Genomic DNA, 27,718 nt, shown 5'->3' with positions numbered 1-27,718 from the left:
GTTGTTGTTTGTTTTCTAATAGGGAAAGATAATTAAACACACTTCTGAGGCTAGGAAAATATTTATAAAGAGTGAAGCTTTCACATGCCACCTACAAACGATACTAATTAAGCTACAATGGTATTAGTGCAATGCTATAGTGCCTTGCTAATTGAGAAATTCATAGCTTTGAGATTAATTCAGTCACTGGTGACGCTGCCCGCAATAGCTAAACAGTGGGCTCATTTCCTTAGTGGGCAGATCACCCAGACACCAAAACCCACCATGAACAGAGCAAAATCTTAGATAGTACCCAATGAATAGTCTTTCCATCCTCCACATTTTCACTTTAAAAACAGTGAGTTTTTAAAGTGCAGATTTTTTATTCAGATTTGAGGGAAAGTGTCTCTTATTCTGTTACTATCAGAGAATGATTCTGTTGTCAGCATTTTGGTGTATGGCACGAAAGCAAATATTGGTGAATTTGTCTCTGTAGGACCATTCATGTGCTTTAGATTTTCCTGGTTGCTAGTGTATAATATGGAATTTGAAAATATAATAAATACAACATAAACGTACTTTTCATCGCACTTTCTCCCCAAAAGTACTTTTCACCCCACTATTTTTAACCTAAGAGACTATCTCATTGGAATGTCTTTAAGAAAATCAAGTTAACCCTAAGGATATTGAGTGAGTACTAGGAGAGGCGATGAAGCTCCTAAGAATAAGTGCTGATGATCTCTACTATTTGAGGAAGAATAACTTTTAGCTTGCTGAAGGATTTTCTTACCTTAATTTGAAGGATGCATGGCCCAACTGTGTAAAATTGCTCTAATGCACTTTTCAGGACCTCTTTTATGCCAAGCCAGTTATTATATGATTAACAACATCAAAAAAACACTGTTGAAGCTTCATGATGTGGACTTAATTTGCTCAATTATGTACATGTTTAACTCAATCAGAAACAGACCTCTGTTCATTCTAAACTCTTCGGTATAAGAGTTTCAACATTACAATCTAGAGATTGAATATAAAATTCAGAATGTGTAACAACCTATCCAGGACTAAAAAGATTACTTCTTATTATAGTAGTGAGCTACTTGTTTTGTCCTTGGTTATCTTAATTTTCTTTATAATGTTAAGTTAAATCATGCTAAGGTGTAATACTTTATTTTCTTCTCCTGAGCCCTGTAGAGATGATATCATTGTGTGAAGAGTACTGTCTTTATTGGTTACCTCACTCTAGTGCACCAGTGTACTCACCAATCCACCATGGTCATATTTTTCCTGCAGAATGGCTTAAAGTTGACCAGTTAGTAACGCAGTTGTCCATATTCTAAACGTTTCTATTGTAAACTATTGATCGTTCTAAACAAGATCTTTCACCTGAAGAAATTTCAATTTTGAACCTATTCTGCTGATGAGAAGCTGAATAACAAGTACATAGACTATAAAACCTCTCCAGCCTTTGAAAAACTAGTACACTGACTTTTCCATGCTTTTAAGCTTTGTCTACTTGTAGAGCAGTACCTATTAGTACACTGCACTTTTCATCTTGATCCTGCATATTTTGGAGATAATCATACTGCAGAACTGCTTAGTCTCTGCAAATGATGAAATATTCTGCCATCAAAATCCAAGGTCAGTCAAGGAAATTAGAAATAATGTCTGAGTCTGATGAAAATGAGACACAGAGATGTACGCCATCTGAGTACTGATGCAGCTCCAGGTAATCCCGGCCTCCTCTGTTAATCTCACCTATGGACAGAGAAGGTAGGGCAATGCAACACAGCTCAGTAAAACACCCAAAGATGATTATCAGTGGATTAATAATAGATCAGTTTTGTTTTTTCAGACTGTGTCTTCTATTTTCCCCTTTTTGGAATTTTACCCCATTACCTTTGTGAGTAGCAATTTGGAAAGTACAAGCCTAGGCAGTGCAGGGGTGTATTTTTCCTGGTGACCATCTTATAGCAAGAGCAGTTGCATCTGTTGTAACTTAGCAGTGAGAGTTTTCATAAAACAGTTCATGTGTATGCAAGGTGAAATCCAGAAGTAAAAAGAAGTAAAGAAGTAAAAGAATGAAATCACTCAAGTGATACTGCTCTCTTTTTGCTAGTCACAGTTTTTGTTCACCTAAATTTTTACCAGTTACAAAGCAGTACTTACGGCTTTTCAGAACTTGCTTCTCTTTTCTTTTTGTTATTCTGACTCGAGTCATTATATGAATTCAGTTTCAGATTTCCTTCTTTTGTCTTCTTATTACCATATTTAGTTAGTCAAAATTGAGTGTGTGTTACTTTGTACTGATTTTATACTAAAAATCTACTCATAGACTTATTCTAACAGGTGAATGGAAAGGTATACAGAACAAAAGGAGTGTCAGGCTCATTATAGGACAGTGTGTACTGCAAAGAACTAATTCTTTGTGATGAATACAACCGTAAGGCAAAGGTTCATGCCTAACACAAAAAAAGGAAGTTTTTTGCAGGAATATGGGACAAGGTAAAAATGACTTTAGAAAGTCTTTGAGTAAGGAAAATTTTATTTTATATATATATGTGTGAAAAAATCAACATTTAATTTTATAGAAAATCAAATGTGCTTAATGTATCAAATGCAGAAACTGCATAGGTGATGACATACTTTCATCTTTAGTCAGTCTTGAACTAATGAGTATGTGCCTGTCTGAGGCATTCATTGTATTTATACTGCCAGCGCTCAGCTGACATGATGTATTGAGCATCAGCAAAAGAAGACTGGAATAACTTTTTCCTGGCGTCATTCTATAGGAATTGCTCTGCTGCTGCAGTGGATGAGGCAGTTCCTTTGTCAGCTCTCTGTTAGCCTCTCCGTTTCTATCATCTCCCCACAATAAATGTATTATACCTTACCAGAAAATGAAAATGAGACTAAAGAAGATAAGAAACAAAAGGAAAATCTCCTGACAATAGCCTGCACTATTGCTGGGAAGCAAAATGGAAAAGAAAGAGATGGGTAAATCCATATAAATGGGGAAAAAAGTGAATGAGAAAAAAAAATGAAAGATCTGACAGGAGAAAAAGTAGAGTAAGTTCTTTGAGACTGACATTTGCTTGAGTGCTCCCACAGAAGAAAACAGGACTGCCTGCGTGTGTCTAGTCCACATAAGAAGTTCTTAGAAAAGCAAGTTCTTTCTTTAGAATATTTTTATTTTTCTCAAAAAGAAAAAGATGAAAAACCTGAAAAAAATGAATCATGATTTTATTTTTCTCCATACAAATTTTGAGCTAGGACTCCACTATCAGGTTAATGAGGTCACTCAAGCTCACTGTTTGTTCACATTTGCTAAAATTAAACCATTAAACTACCAAAATTAAGCTTGGAGCTTTACAGATTTTTTTTTTTTGATGAATTAGAAAGTCAAGACCAATCCTTTTTTTGCAGTACAAACACAGCAAGACTGTTCAGACATTTCCAGCACTCAATAACAACCGCTGAAAGCTAGATTCCACTGGTGATAATTTGTTCTGTAAGTAGTCTGTTCACTTTAACTTCATGTGAACCAAGCCACAAAAAATCAAACTTAAATAATTAGGAAATCCAAGAGCAAATACTGACAACAAGAGACCCTATCTTGTTTACAGTACAGTCAGTCATGGTTGGTAACTAGAACAAGGGAGAACTCTTTCTCTATACAAAGCAGTGTTTGCAGAACTGTGATCACCTAATTTTATTGCAACAAATGTTCTTGTTTTCTTAATGAAAATGATTTAGTACTGTGTTCCATTTTCTTTTGCCACAGAAAGAGTTTCCAGAATAAAGTCCCTTTATCTACTCATGCTAGTTTCCCACAAAATCAAGAGCGGATCCAGATGTTTGCAAAATAGTATCCAAAAGAGAAGCTTCATGACTTTGCTCGAGAATGTCTTCATGAGTGATTGTATCTGTAGGAAACTGAGAGGTTATGTATCTAGGAAGTTGGATCTTCTTAGCATACATTTGTACTCTCATAGTATCCAAATATAAAAAACAACTGGAACTCACTGCACTTGACACAATGCAAACAGACTCCCCTCAACCAAGAGTGAACGAGTAATTTCTGCAATGGTGTAATTACAAGACTATTTAATTTAGAAGATCTGAGCCTGAAATATTCAATGAGAACCACTGCTGTGCACAAGAATAACAGTTGATCTGATTTTCAATAATGCTAAGATAGCAGATAAAATGAGCACCATAGACATGAGTGCCAACCTGTGCACAAATGTTTCATCTTACATCAACATATTTAAGATCTGTATTCTTCAGGCTGGTATTTGGAGCCTGTAGGAAGGGTGGCATTACAGCAGTGGACTAAACATTTCATATGTTTCTCAAAACTGAGCATGAAGAAATAACTTTTTTTTTCCTTTATAATAACTGATTTATAATATCAGTGAAAGGCTGTTAAAAGATGAAGAAATCAATTCGGAAAAGCTGCATTGTCTCAACACATTTTTCACCAGTGTCTGATATTTTTCTTTTCCATCAGTGCTTTTCCCTGGCTATAAGAAATCCATTGAGTAGATGCATTGAATCTATCTTTTATATATCAGGTTTCATTTAAAGAGATACCAAATTTTTTTCTAGGCATCTATCTGAAGATAAGATATGAAAAAAACTATAACTTATTGTAGCATAAATGCTCCTACGGTGGTGTTCTCTGCAGTCCTAATTCCCTGAGCTCTGTGCTCCCTGTGAGAGCACAGTGCAGCTCCCTGCCTGCCTGCCGAGGCTTCCTTTGAATGGAAATCCAGGCATGATGGAAGAGAGTGCATTTGCAGAGCTCGTCCAAAACAAAGTCAGGGTCATCAGGGCATGCACCTGGACCTGGGAGCTGGAAATAACTGTGGATCGCGCAGCAGAAACATAGCCAATGTTTAGTAGAACGCATGACAAAGATTTCATAACAACTCACTCAGGACAGGAAGGATGCCGTAACAATTTAAGCTAGAGGAGGATGCATGGAGTTTGCAATTACCCAAGCTGGAACTTGTAATTTAAGCAGAGAGCTTCCTAGATATGACTCCAAAAGTGAACAAAACTTGCCCTCTGGCAATTGTTGCTGCTTCCTGGTCTAAAAAGCAGCATTAATAATTGATAGGTATAAATAAGTATTACACCCATTTTCTGACTGAAAGCAAGAATGTTGAAGAAGAAAGCAAATCTGACTGGCAGCAAGATGTTACCATGAGAAGTGAGTAATACTGACTATCCGTAATGTGAAGAAACAGGTTAGGAAACCTATTTATCTGTCACTGCTATTAGAGCCATTGCAATATTTCCGTGATTCTCCATAATAAGTCATCATAAGAATCTTACAAAATTGTATTTCTACGCAGGATACAAACATATTGTTAAAGGGCAGGTGGTAAATCTAGGCAGCCCTTCAGAAAACAGCAGTTCACAACGGAAACTTCTAACAGCAACAAAAATCCATTATACCCTGGGAAATCTTTTGTCTCAGGATAGTTTGTTTGCTTCTGCTTGCACATATCCATGAAAGAATGGGAAATCTGTTCTTTTATTCAGTTTTTGAAACAAAAGCTCTCTTTAAGGCAGCTTTGAAACTCTCTTTGCAAATAAACTTTCTTTGGTGAAAATGTAGACATTACTCCTAAAAAGAATACTCATATTCAGCTGACCAAAGCTGATAACACTAAGACTATTACACGTATTATTTTTGAAAGGATAAAAAGAAGTCATGGTCTTTCAGGGGAAAAGGGAGAAGGAAACACATTTTAATATTGGTTACCCTTTGAAACGTAGAAACAACAAGAACTATATTCCTGAGAAAGCTATTCATGAGCCTTAAAAATAAGTTATTTCTGACAAAGATGATTTAACATTGTCTAGAAGGGACGTATTGAGCTAGAGGTGAGTAAATCATCCAAACCTCCTCTGAATTTGTTATAAATTTAATGAGAGCTCTGGCTGGCCCTTTGGGCATATCAGTAGCAGTGTGCTTTCCACAGTGTTTGCAATTCCCTATAGCAAGAACTTGTGAAGAATACAAATGGGGTGGGGGGCAAGGAGGGAAGGAGAGAGGTATCCAAAAACCAAGGTTAATCTGAGACCGGATCCATTTTAGATACTGCAGAATTACACTAGATCTCCAGTTGGTAGAACATCTTTGGCACTCAAATTGATTTTAGAAGGCTCTTCAAAAGATACAATTTTGATACAATTTTTTTTTAGGTATAACACAATATTCATAACCACCTTCAGGAATAACTGTCATTTCTTCCTTTGTAAAGACTAATTTGATTATAAATGCAATGGATCGGGTGACTGTCACCTTTCTGGTGGTGTCAGGTACTCTGCCTCTGCACTGGAATGAAAAGATAATGTGTTTCTCATGTGAGTCTCCAATATACGTGGTTGAATGGCAATACTGAAAATGTATAATTATGGGGTGGATAAACTAGAAACATATGGCAAAAAAAAGAAACGAAGAGAAAAAAGAAAGTTAGAAAGCCAAGCATTATCATTACTGCAAGAATTAAATTTGCCCACGTCTTGAAAAAGGAACGGGGTACATACCACATCATGCCTGGGTTCAACTGTCCACAAAATATATGTGAACAGACTCAGGGAGTGCATGAAGGCTCTGGCTGACAATATTGGACTTAAAAGCTAGATATCAAATATCTAAATGTGTATAGCACCAAATCCAGATGAACAATTTTGGGGGATTATTAATGGATTATCAGCTCAGCTGGAGCACTGCACAGCTGCAACAATGCTATTTCCAGGGTCAGCAGTATATACAAAACAGCTTAAATACAATTTGGGCTGCAATAAGTATCATACGGACCACATTAGGACAGCATCTCCTGTCAGTCAAGGGAGGTGATCTTCCCCTTCAGCACTGCTGAGACACATCTAGAGTGTTGGGTCCAGTACTTGTACCAGAGCTTGTACTGGGCTCTCCAGTACAAGTCAGACTTGGAAACACTGAAGTGAGTCCAACAAAGAGCCACAAAGGTGATGAAGTGACTGGAGCACCTCTCATGCGAGAAAGGCTAAGAGAGCTGGAACTGTTTAACTTGGAAAAGAGAAGGCTTGAGGGGAATCTTATCAATGTGCATAAATACCTGAAGGGAGGGTGTCAAGAAGATGGAGGCAGACTCTCCTTAATGGTGTCTAGTGACAGGATGAGAGGCAATGGACAATAATTGAAATACAGAAATTCCATTTAAACATAAGAAAACACTCTTTTACTATGAGGCTGATCAAACACTGTAACAAGTTTTACAGAGAGGTTGTGGAATTTCCATCCTTGGAGATATTCAAAAGCCATCTGGACACAGTTCTGGACAATCTGCTTTAGCTGATCCTGCTTCAGCAGGGGCATTGGACCAGGTGATCTCCAGAGGTGCCTTTGAACCTCAGCAATTCTGCAACCTTCTACAGTCTGCAACCTGCCAGCACTGCTGTCCAGTTTGTGCTTGGAGCCATCAAGGCCTGGAGCAGGTGCTCAGTTCTACAGCTTTGAGCTGCAGCATTCTGTGGCTTCATTCAGTGAGTGCTAGAAATTTCAGCTGCCACAGGGGAGGTGACATACTTCTGAGGTGCTTCTTTGAAGATATCTGGTTCTGAGAACTTCATTTGAATACAGGAGATGCTGATGAATGGCAGCTTAGGATTGCTAGTTACGCTCTGAATGGTAACCTTCTTATATTTGACGATAAATATATTTTAACATCATTACACTTAAACTTTGCCTGTCTACAGGTCAAAAAAAGACCTTTAATTTAAAGAAGAAATTGAAGAAAATAAATCCATTTTTAAGTGTACCATGTTTCATAATGGAACCGTGGTATTTTTCAGTATTTGTAAGATCCTATGAAAGAAACATATCTAACCTAATTTTGTATAGACAACTACCTTTTCAGTGGCTACAGTGAAGAAAATGAATACTGCCTTAGATTAATATTTCCAAAAATATAATTTGAAATGAGTGAGGATTCTTTCAAATCCTCACTGCAAAGGTCTTGCACACATGGCTCTTCTTTGTCTTTTATTTGGTACAAGTTCACAAGCCATTACTAGCACATATATAACCACTGATGTGATAGGAACAAACAGTGTCATTTCACAAACCTTTAGGTGCAGGTGATCCAGCTACTCACCAAATGTCTGAATTCACCTCTGTATCAGTTTTCTAGCATTAATTTGTTGGACTGAGCTCAGTGGATTTACATTGCAGTGATCATAATCTCTAAATTTGCACAGTCTGTGCTGCAATAGGCATTCTCTAAGCAGCAGAAGCTCCCACTCCATTTTGGTACAGAAAGCTGATACTGGATTTTATTTGTATCAGTTGCCTGGAGGCATACAGGTGGCTAAGACAGTCCTCGAAACTTCTCAAAAAGAACTGGTTCCCTGCAGTCAGAAAATGGAAACTGAATAGCAAGCATTAGGGTAGTTTGCAGATGAGGACAAATACTAGCAAGACTATACCTTGCCTTGAGAATAACCTTAGCTTCTGGAAGTGAGGACTATATCAATAAATTGTCTATCAATACAGCCATTGTATCAGATACACTATGTCCCTTTACACTATATGCTCTTCAGCATTCAATTAGGCTTCACATTGACCATCAAGAATTCCAGAAATGGCAACAAAGCAGGCTTTGGCAGACTATTTTCATCATACTAACTACTGTGTGGTTGAAGGAATTCATAAATTGCTTTATTCTGGTTTATGGCTTTTTGTCTTGCAGGGAAGGAAGCATGGTGTGAAGCAGACATACTTATTAAATCATTTTCCGCTCTGACAGTCAAGGAGGCAACAAATCATTCACACCCTGAGCTTTGATATCCTCTCTTGTGTAAAGCTGCTCCTTTCAAAATCACATGGAGATCTGTTGCTCTTGTTTTGGCCAGTCTCACCTCTGTCTTCAGCACTAGACTGGTAAGCTACAATGGCGAGCTACAAGATATGATACCTTTTCTTATTAGGGAGGTAGGGTGCTTCTCCAAACTCACCCTCCAGCTTACAACTGCTGTATTTCTTGGTGAAATCTTGCTGGCTTCCATGTGACTTCCAACTAATCTTTCTGCAAGGTCAGTCAGTGTCAATTGTCCCAATCCAAAAAAAGAACTATTTCTGACTCCCGGTATCTCAAAACCTTTCCATTGTGAATAAGCTATGGTACTTGTGATGATTTAAAACTCCTTACCGATTTGTTGGTGGCTTTCAACAGTTGAGAGCCTTATTTCAGACCTGGGCAGCTCTATAAAAACTATTTTATGAATTTGTGTTCTGAATCGATCTTAACTTGGTGCTTTCGTCTCCTGAAGTCATTTGAAGTATTCTTGTTTTCTGTGCTTATTTGGAAAGGTACTGTTCCCCTTTTGTTTTTGCTTAGCTACATAGCTACGCTAATCGCACTGTGAAGCTAGGGTAAACACGTCATGTGTTGTAGGTTGCACAGAATATACAGCAACAAGTAAATCAAAGCTGTAGTGGCAAAAGTACAAAGAAAACAACTACGGCGGCATCCAATTCTCCCTTCGAAGAGTATGTTGGGGAGACAGGCGCGTGACAAAGGTACCGTCTTGCCCCCTCGGAGGGCTCTGCCTCCTCCGCGGGCGGCGTTGCGAGCAGCCCCTGACCCCCGGCAGCAGCACCCGGACGAGCGCGGGCGCGGGGCAGCTCCGAGCCCACGGAGGCGCCGCCGCCCCCGGCCCGCCGCGCGGGGGCCGCCGGCGGGGCGCGGCGCGGCCGCGGGGGGCAGCGCGCCGCCCCCGCGCCTCCCCGCGCCCGGGGCCGCCCGCCCCGGCCCTGATTGGGCCCGCGGGGAGGCCCCTCCCGCCGGGCCGCCGCCGCCCGGCCCCGCCGCGCCCGCTCCCCAAATACACCTTGGCGGCGGCGGCGGCGGCGGCGGCGCCCTGCGCGGAGCCCCGCGGCGGCGGCGCTGCGCGCCCGCGGCACCCTCGCGCCATGGTGAGTGAGCGGCGGGCGCGGGCGCGGGGCGCGGGCGCGGGGCGCGGCGGGGACCCTGGACAGCGCTGGGGCGGGCGCGGGCGCGGGGATCGGCCGGGCGCGGGCGGCGCGGGGCGCGGCGGGTCCCGGCGCCCCCTCGGAGCGGGCTGGCGCCCGGCGCGGTGCCCCCGGCGTTGTGCCGTGGCGCTGGCGGCGTGGACAAAGCCGGGTATTTATTCCTACGCTCGATGCTCTAGCAGTAACTTCCCTTCTGCACTGCCAGTTCGGTTAGTTTTCTCTAGGAAGAACACATGAAACCCCAAACTGCGCGGCAGTCGTCATGACTGGCAGTTTACTTTCTCAGTCGATTTTATCAGCTTCACAATTTTCTCTAATTTCTCAAGACCCATGCTTGTAATTCCTTTTCTGAGTGGACAGAGTTGTTTCTGCTTCTGTGGCTCAAGTTCAGGAAACATTACTACCGCAGGCCTGGCAGCCCCTTTAAAAAATCATCTCTCTATATAAACCTTTGAGACACTTGAAAACCTTTTCTCTCTGATATAAAGGAGTACTTTTATACATCTGCTGTACTCTACCAAGCGCATCTATTTCTCGTCCTAAAATGGCTGTATTTTCAGAGGTGGCTGCCTATTCTGTGTGCGGAGTGGGATGGCTTTCTAAGCACAAAGGATGAACTAACAGAAGAAAAAATCTTAAGCACAGATGCAGTATTAACTGAAATGAGTATTACAGTGCAATGAGCTGTCTGTGATGCTGTATTGCCTCCATAGCCTTTCACTGGGCTGCAGGTTATGCTGTGCTCTCTTTGGGCTGGTCTGAGGAGAAATAGTAAGACTTTTGATAGTTGAAATTCTTTTTAGGAAAAAAGGAAATGCTTATTTACTCAGACTTTCCATTCTGAAGTCTCAGGGTATAGAAAGCATTTAATGAAGGATTTTTTTGTAAGAATGCATAAATTGTAACAAAACAATTATGGGTGTTAATTGCCTTTCCATTAGTAGAATAAAGTGTTTTACTTATTTGGAAATGATCTAATCTTATAGTTTTTCCTAAGGCAAAACTCCCAGTGGAGCCACTCCCTTTTCTTGTAGTTAGGATAGGGCATTTTTTTTTCCAAATCACAGAAAGCAGAAGCAAAGACACATGCACTTTAAATCACATAAATGGGCCTACTGCATTTCTGGGGTTAGGGACAAAGGTGGTGACAGCCCAGGCTAGAAATGGATTCCAGTAACAGAATAGTTTAAATAATTAGCCATGAGAGAATTTAACCATTTAAGCAACGAGAGAATACATGCAAACAGGCTATAAATGCAATTATGGGATGCCCTCCTTACTGTAAAGAAGTTTTTTCCTTGGAGTGTGCAGCTCTGGGGCCCTACAGAAGGCTGTAGATTCTGCAGCTCTGATGACTATTCTCTTTGGTTTGACAAAGAGTAAGAACTTTAAACGAAGTAGATGACTGTAAGGAAGCCTGAAGAATAGTATAATGGCAAGATAAAGGATGTTTGACTCCATATTCACAGAAGAGAAAAGCAATTTCTGAAATCTTGCTGAGCCAGGAAAAGTAAGAAGAGAAAAGAAAGAAATCACATCTTGAGATCTCTTGCTTGTATTTGCTCTTTGGTATTATGTAGCCTGCAGCTATTATGAGTCATGACAGTGCAAGATCATGAAGCAAACATCACAGGAGAAAGTGGGGAAGTTTGTCATACAGTGCTTTTTAACCTTTTGTGACTTTATCAATAAAATGGCTCACTACTGGTTCAGTTGCCGTCTGAACCAGTCACTTAAATTATGCAATTAAGTTTTTGATGAAAAAGTCCTTTAAAAATGAGAACTCAAGGTTAGTATTTGTATCATGTCCATAAAAAGTAAATATGTAAAGAAAAAAAGTCTTGAATACTTATCTAATTCTGATTCATGTATTTTAAATGATCTGTCTTTAACCAGTCTATGTCATGCAAGGAAGCAAAACAAGCAGTTCAAAAACTCACGACAGGATTTTCTGTAGCATACATAATTATTTTTCTTTTCAGTAAAAGTGGTTGTTAAAACCAAAAGATTTTGTAAATTATTAATTTAAAAGTAAAATACATTAGAAAGTTTTTGGCACTATTTTGTACCTACTTTGTAGATATACTACAGTTTGCATTTTGTATACAAATGTATTGATTTAGGAATACTTCAATAGAGGTAAAATGAAGTGTTTTAAAATAGTTGTTGGAAACTATAGGAATTTAAGGAATTTTACTGTAATGATATCACTAAGTGGCACATTGCATATTTGATTTCATTAGTAAATGAAAACTGAGTTGTTCACAGCTGCTATTCAAGCTTCTTTGCTGGAATTCCTTGAGCATTTTGTATTATCTCCTCTTTTAAGATCTTTACTGTTTACAGATTTATTAAAATTTACTGCATTTATTCAGAGTCTTAGTATGTTCTGAGTTTTTGAGATGTGGCTGTATGACATACATTCAGTAAGTCTTCAATGACGAGATCTACTAGTGGTAAAGAATCAGATTTATCACTAGATAGGTATAATATCTTTAAGTCAATGTTTGGAGCTTATGCCTTCATCCAAGAAAGCAACAATGTTCACGACAGAATTTAATCTTAAAATTCCAACAGGTTTTAAGTGCACGTATATGTACTTCTTAGCCTTAAACCTGTAATATTGTTGTAATAAAGACAGCAAATTTGCTAGACAGACAGCAGTTTCGTGATTAGGTTTCTGTTTACTGACCCATCTGCAGTGAAACAATTGAAAATTTATTAATACCTCTAATGAAGCCTTTTACTTGTAAAATAGGTATTAATTTCTATTAATTTGGTAACTTGCTGTTCTTCCAGTCTTTTGGTCCTTCTGTTCAGGTGATGCCACTCTTAGATCAGTGCTAAGTGTTTCTTGGTAATTTTGGCTCCTCGTTTATTTCCTATATCTTGTACGGGATGCTCATTTACTTTTGGATATGGAGCTTTGAGAAAGCTTTGACACTTATGTGGAGCTTTGACACTTATTCCCTTCATGGTGTTTTGCTAAGAAGGGCAGATGCCACTGCTGTCAGTTGACTTAAGTCAGAGCAATGATGTTCTCTAGGAATTAATTTTACTTCACCACAGACAGACCTCATCAAGTCCTCTTCATTGCTTCAGACCTCAAGTAAATTTGAGCTTTAGAGCTTCCACAGGCCTTCAGCCTTCGGAAAAATCTCACCCTAACAGAGCACTTTTTTTGAGATTCACTTGCACTTATTTTTTCAATCATATTTCTTATACGCTAGTTTTGTTAAGTGGAATCAATGCCCCTGCTAAGAATATTACTGCTTTCACATTTAACTGTAGAGTCTTTTGACTAATGCTCTCCTGCCCCCTTCTACCGTTCAGAGTCTCAATGTAGCTTCTAAGCAACCCCTCTGCTCCTTGAACCTAGCTGTAATGTGGTAACCATTATTCTTCATTTGGCTGCTCTCACTCCTTATATTCATGCCTTTGTGTTACTTAAAGCAAAGCTGTGAATTGATTTTTTTATTGCGTATTCATCCCAGAAGTAGCTGTTGCAAACTGAATGGTGGCCTGCTAACAGAAGTATTCAAACAAGCCAGCCCTTCATGCAAGTCAGCACCAGTAGGCTAATTTCTTGTAGGCATCACACTGAGCCTTGAGGATATATGTGAGAAGCACATTGTGACCTTATGTGTTATTTCTGAGGGAGTACTTCTTTTGTGAGATCCCTGGATGTACTTCCCATGCACATGTATTTGCCTGGATGGGCTGGAAAAGTGATGCTGTCCCTGCTTGCACACCATAGCCACTTTTTCTCTGTCCTAGGGCAAGAGGAGAGATACTTGAGTAAATACCCGAGGAACTGTATCCCAGCAAGGGGTTATGGGGCATAGAGCTGTCTGCACCCTATCTTGGGACTGTCTGCCTATGCCTTGTGCTGTATGCATGGCTATGCCAATTGACTGTTTCAGCTCAGTCCATATAGAAAATAGGTCAGCCATGCAGTGGCTCAGGAAGAGAGCTTTAATTGTGTGGGCTGCAATCTAGAAAGCAGGGTGTGTGCATCGTCATGGAGGGGGATGGAGCCAGGTCCAAAGATTTTATCAAGCATTGTGGAATCTAGTCCTTAGACGGCTATTTGTGTTACTGTGATACAGAGAATATTCCATGCAAGTCATCCAGCTGTTTACTGTGGATAAAAATTACTTGCTATAAGGCAACATGCTAAAATCCTTCAATTATTTTCTTCTCAAATGGAAATTGAAATAAATATACACTTACGATGTGAATCTCTTCATTAACCACATTGTAAAGATATTTAGAACAAAAACATCTGACTTTGGGGGGGAAATACATTTTGTGGGAATTGTCCTGGTGGTTGTAATGCAGTGTAATTCTATAATATCATAGATTCCAGGGGGTGTAGTAAAACTTATGGTTTATGTGATATCACATGCATTGGTTGCTGTTAAATATCCCAGGTACAGGTTTCTCTAAGCTATGTTAGACAGCAATGTGTTGTATCGTGACAACTGCCTTTCTAATGCTGACCAAGGTAAATGTGTGGTTTAATTTCAATTTAACCTGGCATTTCACTTGGCACTTGATGCAGATGGAAACTGACAAAAGCTGTTCAGGGAGAGCCGATTTCCCTCTTCAGCAAATACAGAACCCTTCACACACCAACGAGCATTAGCAAAAAGCTGACTACAATCACAGAACACCTCAGCAAGGCTCCCAGTTTGTTGCTTGGAAAAACTGGGGGTTTTTATTTGCCATAATTTTTTTATGATTTGAAAACACAAGACTAGATAGCCAGTTGTTGCCTTCTTATTCATAGGGAGGGATGCCTGTTTTCACCAATAGCTATGTGGCTCCCTAGTCCTGACTGCAGGCACTTTGGAGCCTAAAATACTCATTGCAGTTCCAGTTTTAAATAGCATAGCTAAAAATGGCCAAATTTCCATGTCTTTAGAGAAAGCACATATGAATCTAACTTTTAATTTCCTTTTTTTTTCCTTGCCTAAATTGTCTTCATCATTGTTTATTTGCACTGGAGAAATGAAAGTATAAAACCATTTGCCTCAGGCTGAGAAAAAAAATTGGTGGAATGAAACACTGCTCAAATTTTGATGAAAATAGCCAAAGCCCATAGAACTCACAAAGCATACTTAGAGGTAGAATTTTAGCATTTCCAAAGAAGAGGAATGGTCTGAAGGGAAGGAAAGTTTTGTGCCTTAAGAAACTTAGTAAGACTTTTGGTTAACATGAAACCAATTTTGTCCTTGTAATTTTTCACAAAATAACAATAGAAATAATTACAATTAATTTTAGATTGAATTTAATGCTTTAACTGATGCTGTTAAAGATAAAGCTTCCCAAATAAGTTATATGGTATTAATAAAACCAGCCAAGTTCATTGCAAGTCAAGCAATGAAGAGACAATGAGAGAATGAAGTTAACATTGGTATGAGTTAGGCATGAGGCCACAGAGTGAGGATATTTCCCTTTTCTGTTTTTATGAATAGCACCTACCTCTTTTTGTGAATCCTACTTGCAAAATCTATTTGAATTTCACTTGTAGACATGTGTAAGTGATTTGTTCCAATTGTTATTTTTAAATTCTGGCTGCAAAGATTAGTAAGATTTAACCAGATTTTGTAAATTACTCAGGTCTAATAAATTCCTGGCCAAAAAACTTGTTCAACTTTATTCAGGAGATTTGGATTGACTCTTAGCTCCACTGTAGTCTTCCTTCTGAGATCTCCAGCATGTCTCATTTCCCCAGTTCCAAAAGAGGCACAGTGACATTTCTTTTCATAACCCATTTTTCTGTCTTAGCTGGTAAGTCCTTCAGGTCAATCATTGTACTTTGGAATATAGGCGTATCATCAGGTGTATGGCCCTGATGATAAGTTGGGTCTTCTGAGAGGTTAAAACAAACAAACAATACACCTAGCGCTGGCGATAGAGAAAAAACACTAACTCCAGCAAAATTCAAGATAATATTAGCACAATTTCTCAGTTGAGCAACCTGCCTAAGAAGCATAAACCAGACAGAAGGTTAAACAAGAACATTTCAGTTTAAGCAAAGGCTCCAAAAGAATTTTCATATGTTGACCAAGTAGCAATCTCACTGATTGAATGATGGCCTATATGAATGCTAAGAAATAATTCAGTAGTTCATTTTCCAGCCAAAAACATGCAGTTGTGTAGAGGAAATGAAATAACATACAGGAGATCAAGCTTTCACTCATGAGTTAGGCATGGCTTGCAAAATATTTTCATAAGGCTCATGAAGCAGAAACTCTATTTGCAGTTTGTCACTGAAAAGGTTCAGTTGATCTGAAAATGAACATCGGCTTAGATCAGCCCTGCACTTACTCTCTGCATGTCACATGCTCCAGCTCTGTGAGAGATGCATGTTAGCTGAGTATTTGTAGAATAAGTAATTGACCATAACAATGGTAAATTTTAGAAACAAAGGAGACATGGCTTAGTCAAAGTTGGAAATGTGCAAGTGTCTTGAGCTTGAGATAATGGTGGGCATCCTGACAGAGTAAATATTATTCTCTTAGAAGAGCAGGCATTGGCACTAGAAAATATGTGCATGTTTTTTACTGTTGATTAATGATATGAAATATGGTTTCATTATATCTTCCCTCCAGATTCTCTCTGAAAGTGATTTACAGTTCTAAGCAATACAGAAATAGATTTAAACAATAGATAAGAGGGGAATTAAAAGGTAAAAGAATCTTTTTAAATAGGAGTTGAATCAGTAAAGAGCAAGAAGGAGTAGAGGGAGAGATACAGGATTATTTCTGAGTAGCAAAAGCTATAAAAGAGCATGCATCTCTGCCCAAGTTGTGGGCAGCTTTTGGTTAGCAATAAATTGGAATAGTGGAAAAAATGAGATAAGAAGCTGAGAGCAGCAGTGACAGAAACGCAGCTAGAAGGTTGCCCAGAGAGGTGGTGGAGTCTCCTTCTCTGGAGATCTTCAAGAGCTGCCTGGATGCAACCCTGTCTAACATGCTCTACGTGACCCTGCTGAGCGGGGAGGTTGGACTAGATGATCTCCAGAGGTCCCTTCCAACCTTACTGATTCTATGATTCTAAGTGTTAATATAATTTTTAAAAAGATACAGCTAGGGTTTTATTGCAGTTGCTGTAATGTATTACATTGCAAATAGTTGGTGTATTTAATGCTGGCAGAAAATTGCAAGAAAAAGAGTTCTTATATAGGTATTTATATAACATTTCTTCACTTTTTTCCCCACAACTGTTACTCTACAACCACGGAAAACATTCATAATGTTAACTAAAATATTAATAACTGCATTCAGATCTTTAATACTAAATTTCGGTTTGGTAATTTGTTTCCAGCAAAGGAGCTGCATTACTTAGGAATGCAATCCTACTGTCAGTTTGATATATATTATGGGCAGTGTGCAATTTAGTTGTCTTGTAACAGAGCTGAAAACTCAGAACAAAAGTTTATAATATGAATATGCTGTAAAGATAATCCTAATACTGTGAGAACTTCATCTTTCTGTTGTCACATGATACTTAGAAAATAAGAGCTTTTGTCTCATTGGAGATTGCCACACACAAACATTTGAAACAAACGTTTTGAATTTTCAGCATCACCTAAGCTGCAAGCAGAAATGTCAAAGGCTTCTGACCCTAAGTAAAGGAAGACCAGACACACTGTAGCAAACTTCCTTTCCTCCCCATTGTATAAACCTGCTGAGAATGCATGCTTGACAAGATCTGTGGTGCTTCCAGATGCCGCATCTTGTCTTCATCTTGGCACCTGGAGTTTAGGTAGGAAATTGTTTATCAAAGAGATAATGCCTATCATTATCTTGAAAGTTAGGTCTCTATTTTATCCTCTAGGAACTCAAGCTTAGGCCATGCCTTTGATCCCTTCTCTCCAGCCTAGCTATACACATCATCTGTCAGCCTTTCCATTGTGACATTTCATGTATCTCTCAAAAAAGAGAGAACTTTCTATGTAGCATCCTTTTTCTGTGCACATATACAAACACACAGGTGAAGCCTAATGACTCGTGAGGTTTCTCTTATCAAGAACTCAGATAACAATAAAATTAACTTTCAACTTTCAACCAAAGGAGCATTTATTTTCAGATATACTAAAGTGACATTTGAAACCTATGTGAAATGTTCTTCTGAGTACGTATGGACTTATTAGTGCCAGAATTTGATTTTGGTTCATTTTTAGAGTTTTCTTCCACTTCAGTCCTCCTTTCCTTTAACCTCAAAAACAACTAAACTGTTTTCCCTGCTGGCCTGGAGCACCGGTATGAGTCAATAAAGCAACACTGCAAGTTTGTGACATCCTAGTATGAAGGTTATTTAAAGGTTATTTAAAAATTGCTTCTGCCTTGGACTGGTGCTTACAGGTGACTTGGCATAAATACTTAGGAAAGTCAGTGACAGTTCCTTGAACCACTTAGGTCTTTAATAACAAAGCTTCAAGTAGACATGAGCTTATTATTGCATTCTCCAGTGTAGCAGGATTTTTTAAATTAATGTGTTTCCTTAGTGTAATGAAAACACAGGTGTTCAGTGGTGGCATGTCCAGATCTAGATCTGTTAATGGATCTAGAAAATAGCAAACATAGAGTGGTCGCAGAAAGTGCTTAAAATGCCTTTGGTGTGCGATGGCTCCTGCACTACAGGTGAATATTATGCTATCTGTGTGGCACATCAATCATTGCATAAGGTGAAGCATCAAGAAAAGTAAGTCATTTATCAGTTCCATTTGATATTATTTTTGGTTCGCAATGAAGTAAATTGGAGATGAACTCATTACCTTAGTAAGGGCAGTGCAGCCCAGATCCTCTAGAGTCCTTGCCTGCCACTTTATGGTTCAGATTTCAGCCTTCAGAGCCCTTGGTTAGCTGTCATTTCCACCTGCCTATATGTTACTATTTCTCTTTAGCTGACACTTATTTGGAGCCCGAGCCTTTACAGGAAGACTCTCAAGCTTTGTTTCTTGCTCATTTTGCGCTGAAGCTGAAACCCAAAGACTTCTAGCACTAACGCATAAATTACTACACCTTGACAAAGAACCAAACGCTCTTACAGCTTCCTACCTTCTGTAGTGGCAGGGAGGTGATTGCAGATGGTAGAGCAGGTTCATGCCACGTTGCTAGGGTACAGATCAGAACCTTTAAGGTGTGCTTCCATTCCAGGATCTCAGAGGCATGTGCAGCACTAAATGTTATCTCAGAAAGCCTGACAGAGAGAGGAAAAAGGTTCTTTGTGGACATATTATAAAAGGAAAGTGGAATATCTTCAAAAAATAAAATGTAACTCTATGAAATCTTAAATCAGTAACAATGTATACCATGCCTTTACCTTACAAATTGATGCAGTTTAAAACAAAATACTAGAAAATAACATATGACATGTCCAGCTCTAGAGAATTCTTACTTCTTTTCTAAAACAGGGTTATCTCATCAAGTTGTACAGCAAAACAAGGTACTCCCTTCCCTGCCTCCCATTAGATGCTAATGAGGCAAAACACTGAATTTAGAATTTGGATGTTAGCAGCCAAATCAGGGACATAAGACTGTACCTTTCCATAATCACACAACAGAGAGTAATATGCAGCCAATAGAGCTGGTTTAAACACAAGCTATAAAAATTACCACCAAAAAAGTCTCCTGAAAGCTACCTATTGCTGAAAGGTTCCTTGAAATTATCATTTCAGTGTTTTCTATCAACTCTACTGACAGATTATAGAAAAAAGATTTGCATGTACTCATAGCATTTTTGTGGATCGTAGTGGAGAAAAAGCAATGTATCAGTTAGTGAACTGTCTATGCTTTTGCAAATTATTTTTTCTATTACCCATGTTTTCCTACTTTCTTATGGATTTTTTAATCTTCATGTCCTTCTTTAAGTTTCGTTTTCTACTTTCTTCTGTTTTTTTCTTTGTAGTCCTTTATCCTGTTTCTATCTCCTTTCTCTTCTTTTTTCTCTCTCACCATCAGGATAAGCAGATATTGCAAAATAATGCAATGATAAATGAGAAAAGCTGTACTATCTGAGAAATGCAGCAGAACTTTGATCTTTCAGACTTTGGTAAGTTTACAATGATGTCAACCTCACAGCAGTCAAAGCAGTTATACACATGACATCAAGAACTCGTATGTCTAGATAGAATAGCTCTTGGAAGCCTACTTTGTGGTTTATGCTATACACAATGTTCAGGTTTTATATCGGAGAAACATATTGGTTTTGATCACAAACGTATTTCTTGGTAAGAGCTAGTCATATGGTTCTAGTCTTTTGGAAAATCCAAGTCCTCTAGCGAAATCATCCCCCTGAGTTATGGAAGAATTATCTGCAATGGGAGAAAGACCTCAGAAGCTTGCCCTGAAAGTCACAAAAGCTTGTGGGAAAAGGAGGAAGAGAATTCTTATGCTCAAATTATATTTGATTTACCTCCATAATTAAACTCTGAATTGGCACCTGAACTGAGAAGCCAATGTTTGGTATATCCCTATCAGAGATTTTCCTCAGTATTCTTGTTAATACCTTCTTGGATTTCCATCCCTCCAAATCTCTTAATCTGTTTTGTTTCCTTTGGTAGCACCCTCTTCTCTGCATTTCTTCAGCTCCAGTTTAGGGAAGCATACTTGCTCAGGACAGCACTGAAATGCATGCCACTAAGGAACTTTGGAAAACTTTTCAAGATAAGCTATATTTCTTTGCCAGTCTGTACCTCGCAATCTGACACTAAAATATCCAGAACTGAAGTAGAAACTAGAATTTCAAAACAGCTAGGTGATATTATCATTCCAAAAGATTTCTGTGGATTAAATATTCATATTCAATAAGCTTCAATTCAACAAATAACACACTTGAATTGGTATAATGCATGTTTGGAACCTGCTAAATGTTTGTAAATATGTCTGTTTTTATAACTGGGAAGGCAGCACTGATTGGAACTCCTGGCATTTGATAATATTTTTTAGATTTAAAATAAGGATGGGTCTTTTGTCTGTTGTTCAGGACATCTGGAAGTTTCAAAGAGTATCATACATGTCGCGTATCTTCATTTGCCTCATTCTTCAGTGATTTTCTGATTTTCACTGAAAATATTTTTAAAACATTTTTTAGTAATGACTTCAAAAATTTGCTGTAAAGAATCTCATGTTTCTAGATCTACATAAACTAGTTTTTCTTCAGCCTGGAGAAGGCTGAGGGGGGATCTTATCATTGCGTGTAAGTATCTGAAGGAAGGGTACTGAGATGATGGAATCAGACTATTTTCAGTGGTGCCTAGTGACAGGACAAGAGGCAACGGGCACAAACTGAAACACAAGAATTTCTGTCTGAACATGAGAGAAAACTTCTTTATTGTGAGGGTAACAGAGCACTGGAACAGGTTACCCTGAGAGGTTGTGGAGTCTCCTTCCTTGGAGATATTCAAAAGCTGCTTGGACACAATCCTTGGAAATGTGCTGTAGGTGACTCTGCTTGAGCAGAGGTCTAGATGGTCTCCAGATGTCCCTTCCAACCTCAGCCATTCTGAGATTCTGAGATTGTGCTATAGTCCTTCCCAAAGCTTCCTTTTGTTTTTAAATACAAGCTGAATTGCCACCTGTATGTATTTTCAGCATATTTTTTCCTCAGAGCCACATTTTCACCTCAGTCTCTACACCAAAGTCCTACTGGTACCAAGGGGAAGCTCCAGGTACAGACCAAGGGGTGATTACAGCAATTAGCACTGGGTTAGTTTTGTATGACTTCTCTCTGCTGCTGTCATTTGCATATGCTGACTTTTCCTGTGCAAAAGTCATCTGAGAAACTCACTGTGCCATTTGATTTCTTTCACATGTTTAAGAGAAAAGCAGAATATATGGAATATAAAGATTTGAAAGATCAGCAGCTGCAATAATTGCAACAATTGCACTGGAGACAATAACAAACATCAGAGAAATTCAGCATTCCACCGGATGCCAAGATTTGCCTCTTAATTTATTTAATTTTCAGTTTTTACAGAAACGGTATACATTAAGTGAAGGTTAACATTAATTGTTAAGTGCATATTTACTGTGACTAATTAACCATACCCATTTCTCTTAATACCACATGTGTAAGACATTAAGCATCTCAGTATTTCATTAAACATCTCAACTCTACTTTGCTTCATTATTGTAGTGAAAAAATAAACCTGGTTGTTTTAAATAAAATATAAATTCACAGACATATCCAGCTTTCTCTGCTTTAATTGCATACTTCTTCCATTTTTCAAAAGAGTAATAGAAAGCAACTAAATGATACAGTTCAACAATGAAATTGGTACTGTAATGTATTCTTAGAGGATTCAGTCTCACAAGATGTGTTGATAGCCTTTAGGTCTGTGCTTTACAAATGTAAGATCCACAGCCTTATGCAGTCAAATCCTTTCTAAAATTAGCCGATTTTGAAAAGGATGGATTCTGAAGAACTATAGCTGCCCAGTCTGTTGTGTGAAAAGTGACAGGCAAATCAGTGAAATAAAAAATAAAGGTACCATTTTACAGTGCAAATGACCAAACTAGCAATTTAAATTATTTTAACCATGTCATGTAGCAGAAACCATCTATAACTATTTAATCAAAAGGAAGGATTGCTAATCTGGTGCCTGCTGGTCTGACACTGGAAGATACCATGGAAGTGAACAACTGAGAGTCTCTCCTCTTCTTCAGAGCTGCTTTCTTTTCCTTGGGCTCTACATAAAGCATGATGGCTGTGAAAATATATCTTCAGTCATTTATTCTGGCTGAATACATCCCTTCAATCATTTTTTTTCCTCATCAGAAAAATTACAAAGCCATGTCACTGCTGATGAGGGATAAAGAGTCTCCTCTAATTAGAAATTCCTTTTTCTCTGCAACCTAGCATATAACTTTTCTAGACTCTCAGATGAGGTCAATTCTTCATTTACCATCACATCTACACACCTACATGCAAAAACCCAGAATGTTAGAAGTCAAGGTGCATTTTGATTCAAAAATAAAAAAACGTGTAAATCAGTATTTCTATGACAACAGTGGCAGAACTCGAAGGGTCTAGTCCAATCCCTGCTATATCCAGAAAACTGCTGTTGACTTCACTGGGAATTGACATGAGTGCTTAACTATGAATAAATATGAAAGGCAGTTGCCAGTGATTTACAGTGTGAAAAATTGTACTGTAGACATTATAAACAGAATTGGTAGGTGGCAAATATCGAGTCAAAAAATTCTGCAGTTGAAATCTAGTGAAACACTCTGCTTTCTATGAACTAGGTTTTCAAACAATTCTCTGAGGTCTTTAGAATTCAGAGAAACTTTTAGTACTCCATTATTCCCAAAACTTGCTGTTCATCATTATAATTTAAAGCTATGAACACAATACCAATGACAAATGAAATATTTAATCATGTGTACTGTCATCAGGCACTATAGTCAATGTTTTATATTGTTCTAAAATGCTCTGGTATCTTTGGGAAAACAGCAACAACAATGCTACTTGTGCAAACCAGTGTGTCAGTTGTGTAAACAATTATATACATTCAACTTTGATTAAATGAATATATGCATGTACAAGTCTCAGTAGTATAAGCACCTTTGAAGAAGCTGTAGAATTATCTTTATAGCTAGCAGATGCTTCACGCTTAACTCAGAATATGTCTCAAAGGAAAAGTTACTTTATGCTTTAAAAATTTGGAATTTTTAAACAGTTTGTTTCATTTATCATAGAAGATGTCATGCATACTAGCTAAAGATTTCATTGAAAAATACTATGAGAAAAGAAGTTAGTAGCTTTCAATTTTATTATAGCAGAATAGTTGCAATTAATTTTTACTTTCCTTGTTCCTAGAAAAATGTTTTCTATCTATGAGATAATCAAAAATCAGTTTTGCAAAACCTCAAATTACAGGTCTACTCCAATGAGTAAAGTTTCTTGTTTTGGTCAGTTTGAGAGAACCAGCTATAAGTAGGTATTTGGAAAGAATCAGTAAGCATAAGTGTTGATAATTATTTCATATTTTAAAACCATAGTGTTTCTCCTTTTGTAGATTCTATGAGCAAAATGTTGATCTTTTCATTTAATTCCTGCTATCTGCCATGAATGCTCTGCATCCTCAGAACAATTTTTAAATCTTGAAAAGCCAGAAACAGTTCTGAACACTTATATAGTTATTTCTTTCCTTTCCTCTTACAATGTTCATTAATATATTGTACTTTTACAGACTGAAAATACAGGAAAAGGAAAATATTGTATTTAAAATATATTCCTTTAGAAGTGTGAGAATAGTTTCCAGACACTTTGGTTTGCTTTTTTCTTGTCTTTACTGCAGCATCTCTCTTGTTTTGATTGCTCATCTGTGTAGCTGAATCACTTGTGGTGTCACCAGTTATGTCGGTGCAGTAGCGAAAGAAGGAATTCTCAAACAAAAAATCAGCTGAAACAATATGTTGTGCATACACACAAGGGATTGTCAGTAGTGTTTATGTATCTTTAGCTCTGCCTCAGCAATAGCAAAAATGTTCACGAAAGGCAATTCAAATTGCTCCCATGGTGTAAGGAGGCTGGGGTTTCCAGGGGCCTTTTCCACTATAAGCTGCTTAGCTGTGTGTTGCTAGCCACACTCTGCAGGGGTGAGGGTGAGAGGATGTGCCACAGCCAAAGGCTGCCGTTTTCCCCGAGAGTGTGAGGGGGAAGCGGAGAATCAGGTGCTATGGGACTGCCTGCTGGGCTCGCTATGGACTGTTTTCACAGCTAAGCTTTGACTCACAGGAAGAGAATATTTTTCCCACGCTATCCTCTCAGCATGCCTCCCTGTTATTTGGTCCTGGCATAGGAAAAAATATTTACGCTATGAAAGTACATGTGATACTTAAAATGACAAATATATATTTTTTAAATAAGATGTGAGAATCAGTCCTTCCTTTAGCCACATGCCAAGATATGGGTACAGTAACTAGAGTTCCCTTGTGCCTTTAATTGAATCCAGAGATGTGGCTGCAATATAACTCACATCTGGAGTCTGGGCCTCTCTCAGCTATATTTGAATCCAGGGCTTTATTTCAGCCAATTGGAGGGAATTGAGTCAGTCACTAAATCAGTATTTGAAATACAGTGATACTTTAAAACAAGGGATTTTGTCTATCTCCACGAATGGTTTTGGAATCAAGGTTGGTGTTCTTACACAAATGTTAACATAATACAACCAATAGCAGAAATGTATGTCTCATGACGACCTTAAGATGAGACACATGACCAATATTAATGTTTACTTATTTTCTGCTGACCGCAATAGGAATCAGGATGATTCCACAAGGGGAAGAGGAGATAACTTATTTTCTTCTCAGAAAACCTGTGTATTTACTTTCTTAATCTTCTGGCTTGGTAGCTGTCTAGTTTTGCACAAATACAGATCACAATCCATTAGAGATATAGCACTGAAAATCTTGATGGTGTTTTTGCTGCATTTCTTAAAATATATTTCATAAATAAAAAGGGCAGAAAGCTGAGGAACGAGACAGTCACTGGGAAAAGTTACAACACTCAGTTTGCACTGAATAAAATGTTTGCACTGTAACACTAGTAACTGATTTCTGTATGTTGTATTACTGTATCATAGCTTGTATTACTACCTTTTACTTAGCTTTGTAATTACTACAATTCCACTAGATAGTTCAGTAAGTGCTATGGTGCCCCACTGCTGCTCTGTGTTAGTGGTACTCCCTTCCTACCAGAATTGTGCTGTGATTTATAGAAAATCTTAGAGTAAACTTCACCTAGAAATAGCCCAAATAGTGCTAAATTTGGCAGTAAGGACACTGGAACTCGGCTTGCACATCATACAGTGGCATTTAGTGCTCTGGAGTGAAAAATAGTAAGACTACTCTAAAAGGGTCTGGGACAGAGAGAGATCAGCACTAGGGCCAACTTTCCAGAAGGAAGGGTTCAAGTCTGGGAGAACAGACAGAAGAGTTAATGCCTGACAAAATATATACTTTTCTGGAGCTAGAGTTGAACCAGAGATTGCTGAACCTATAGCCATTTCTTGGGTATCAGTAAATTGTTGGGAAATCCACTGTCAAATAGCATGTCTCATCTCACCTGATCTATAGAGAGGATAACAACTTTGTTACCAGTTGCTGCCTTTGCTTAAGTAGCAAAAATCTGTGCAGTGAAAGAGCCTATAGTCTTGTTGGAAAAAGAAAACAAACAAAAAAAGTATTATCCATCATTAAAGTAAAGCCTGTGCAGTAATACCTAAACAAAAGCAGTAATGAATTGTGATTGAATGTTCCTATGCTTAGGAATTCCTGCAGCTCAAGTCCTTGATTTTGCAACTTTCTTCTTACAGAATTTTATTCTGTACCTAATTTGGTCTGATGAATGTGATGTGTTCATTACATTTGTGTTGCTGCTGCAGAATTAGAAACCCCATCCCTATTGTGTCATTTACCTAATATGCATGGTCTACATATGATATCTTTTTTTTAAAAAAAAAAAAATATTCTTAGATAATAACAAAGCTGTCTTCAGGTAGTTTAGTGAATGTATTTGCTCTGTTAAAGGCAGGACCAAATTACTGGCAAGAGGTAGATGTCAGCAGGTAGGTTAATCTCCTACTGGAGATGCAGGAAAACATCTCACCTCTGTGCACAAGGATACATTTCCTCCAAAACGTCCTCTACCTAATTCAACAATTGGCAGTTTTATATTTGATGTGATGCACTAGCACTTAGAAATTTGTAAACAAATTTGACTACCTCCTCCAGTTATTTACATCTTGTGCTCTCCAAACCATCAACAGCCAAACAAATGAATGTTTTGAAAGTGCATGCACTCTGAATATGTTCAAGTTAACAATTATGCAGCTAAAGAAAGTTAACCTACTTACTTTCACAGGATTTAACAACACTAGTAAATGTTTGCTCTGACTTCTTAAAGTATGAACTTATATTCTGATGTGGAGCAATTCTCTCTATTTTAGATGCCTCCTTAAGATCCTTGAGAATGGACAAAATACTCTCATGTATTTTCAGATCACTGAGGCTTTGATTCTGGTGCTGCACTTGAAGCAGAAAAAGGAAAGGGTAGACATTGCACTTCAGGTTAATAACACAAAATGATAGGATTTAGTTATTTTCCCAGGGTTTGTTTGCTGACAGGCACAAGTGCTGAATCTGCAATGAGATATAATGGTGTGTACCCTGATGGCTAGAAGGAGTTGGCCGACTGTGTTTTTGCCTGTGCATGAAGTAACAGTTCCTGACTAGCTCTGCACGATGGTGTACTGGCCTATTGGCAAGGGGCAATGGTTTCTGAATGCCACAGAGGCTACAGCTCAGTGGGAATCTGAAGCCTCCATCTTATATGAAGGCAAGACAAAAGTCAACAATTACCTCTACTGAAGCAACAGCTCCCAGAATACGCTGAGCTCCTGCAAGTCTTGCAGTCTCTCTGGCGCTGCAGAAAGGTAGATTCAATCAGCAATATTTTCCCATTGCTGCAAAACAAACTCAAAAACTTTTTTTTCAATTGTTGCTTAACATGCAGTAGTTTACCTAACAAAGTGGTAGTTGAATACAGTTCAAAATAAAAAAAGTGACAGTACAGCATAATATCATACTCGTAATAAGAAAAAAAATACATAATATTGCTTCTAATTTTTGTCCCATTTCTGTGAGTTAAGATTATAAAACAATTTTAGCTAATGTTAGCAAGCAG

General features: G+C 38.3%; 1 protein-coding gene and 1 long non-coding RNA gene across 5 annotated transcripts in view; one reads left to right on the top strand and one right to left on the bottom strand.

Annotated features, from left to right (window-relative positions):
- LOC134139444 (uncharacterized) overlaps nucleotides 1-27,718 on the bottom strand; it is a 140,029-nt gene that overhangs the window by 85,851 nt on the left and 26,460 nt on the right. For 2 of the 3 annotated variants that reach the window (XR_009958158.1, XR_009958156.1), the window contains exons 3-4: nucleotides 27,394-27,457; nucleotides 19,084-19,225 (exon numbers count right to left, since the gene is read on the bottom strand). This is a non-coding gene — a long non-coding RNA (uncharacterized LOC134139444). The remainder of the gene's footprint in view (nucleotides 1-19,083; nucleotides 19,226-27,393; nucleotides 27,458-27,718) is intronic. The other variant, XR_009958157.1, reaches the window with a different exon arrangement.
- Nucleotides 9,890-27,718, top strand: part of GUCY1A1 (guanylate cyclase 1 soluble subunit alpha 1) — a 36,512-nt gene continuing 18,683 nt past the window's right edge. For both annotated transcript variants that reach the window (XM_062573833.1, XM_062573832.1), the window contains exon 1: nucleotides 9,890-9,955. The gene's annotated coding sequence lies outside the window, so the exon portion shown is untranslated. The remainder of the gene's footprint in view (nucleotides 9,956-27,718) is intronic.

This window comes from Rhea pennata, chromosome 4 (assembly GCF_028389875.1).
Source record: "Rhea pennata isolate bPtePen1 chromosome 4, bPtePen1.pri, whole genome shotgun sequence".
Taxonomy (NCBI): Eukaryota; Metazoa; Chordata; class Aves; order Rheiformes; family Rheidae; genus Rhea; species Rhea pennata.
This window is presented reverse-complemented; position numbering and strand designations above follow the sequence as displayed.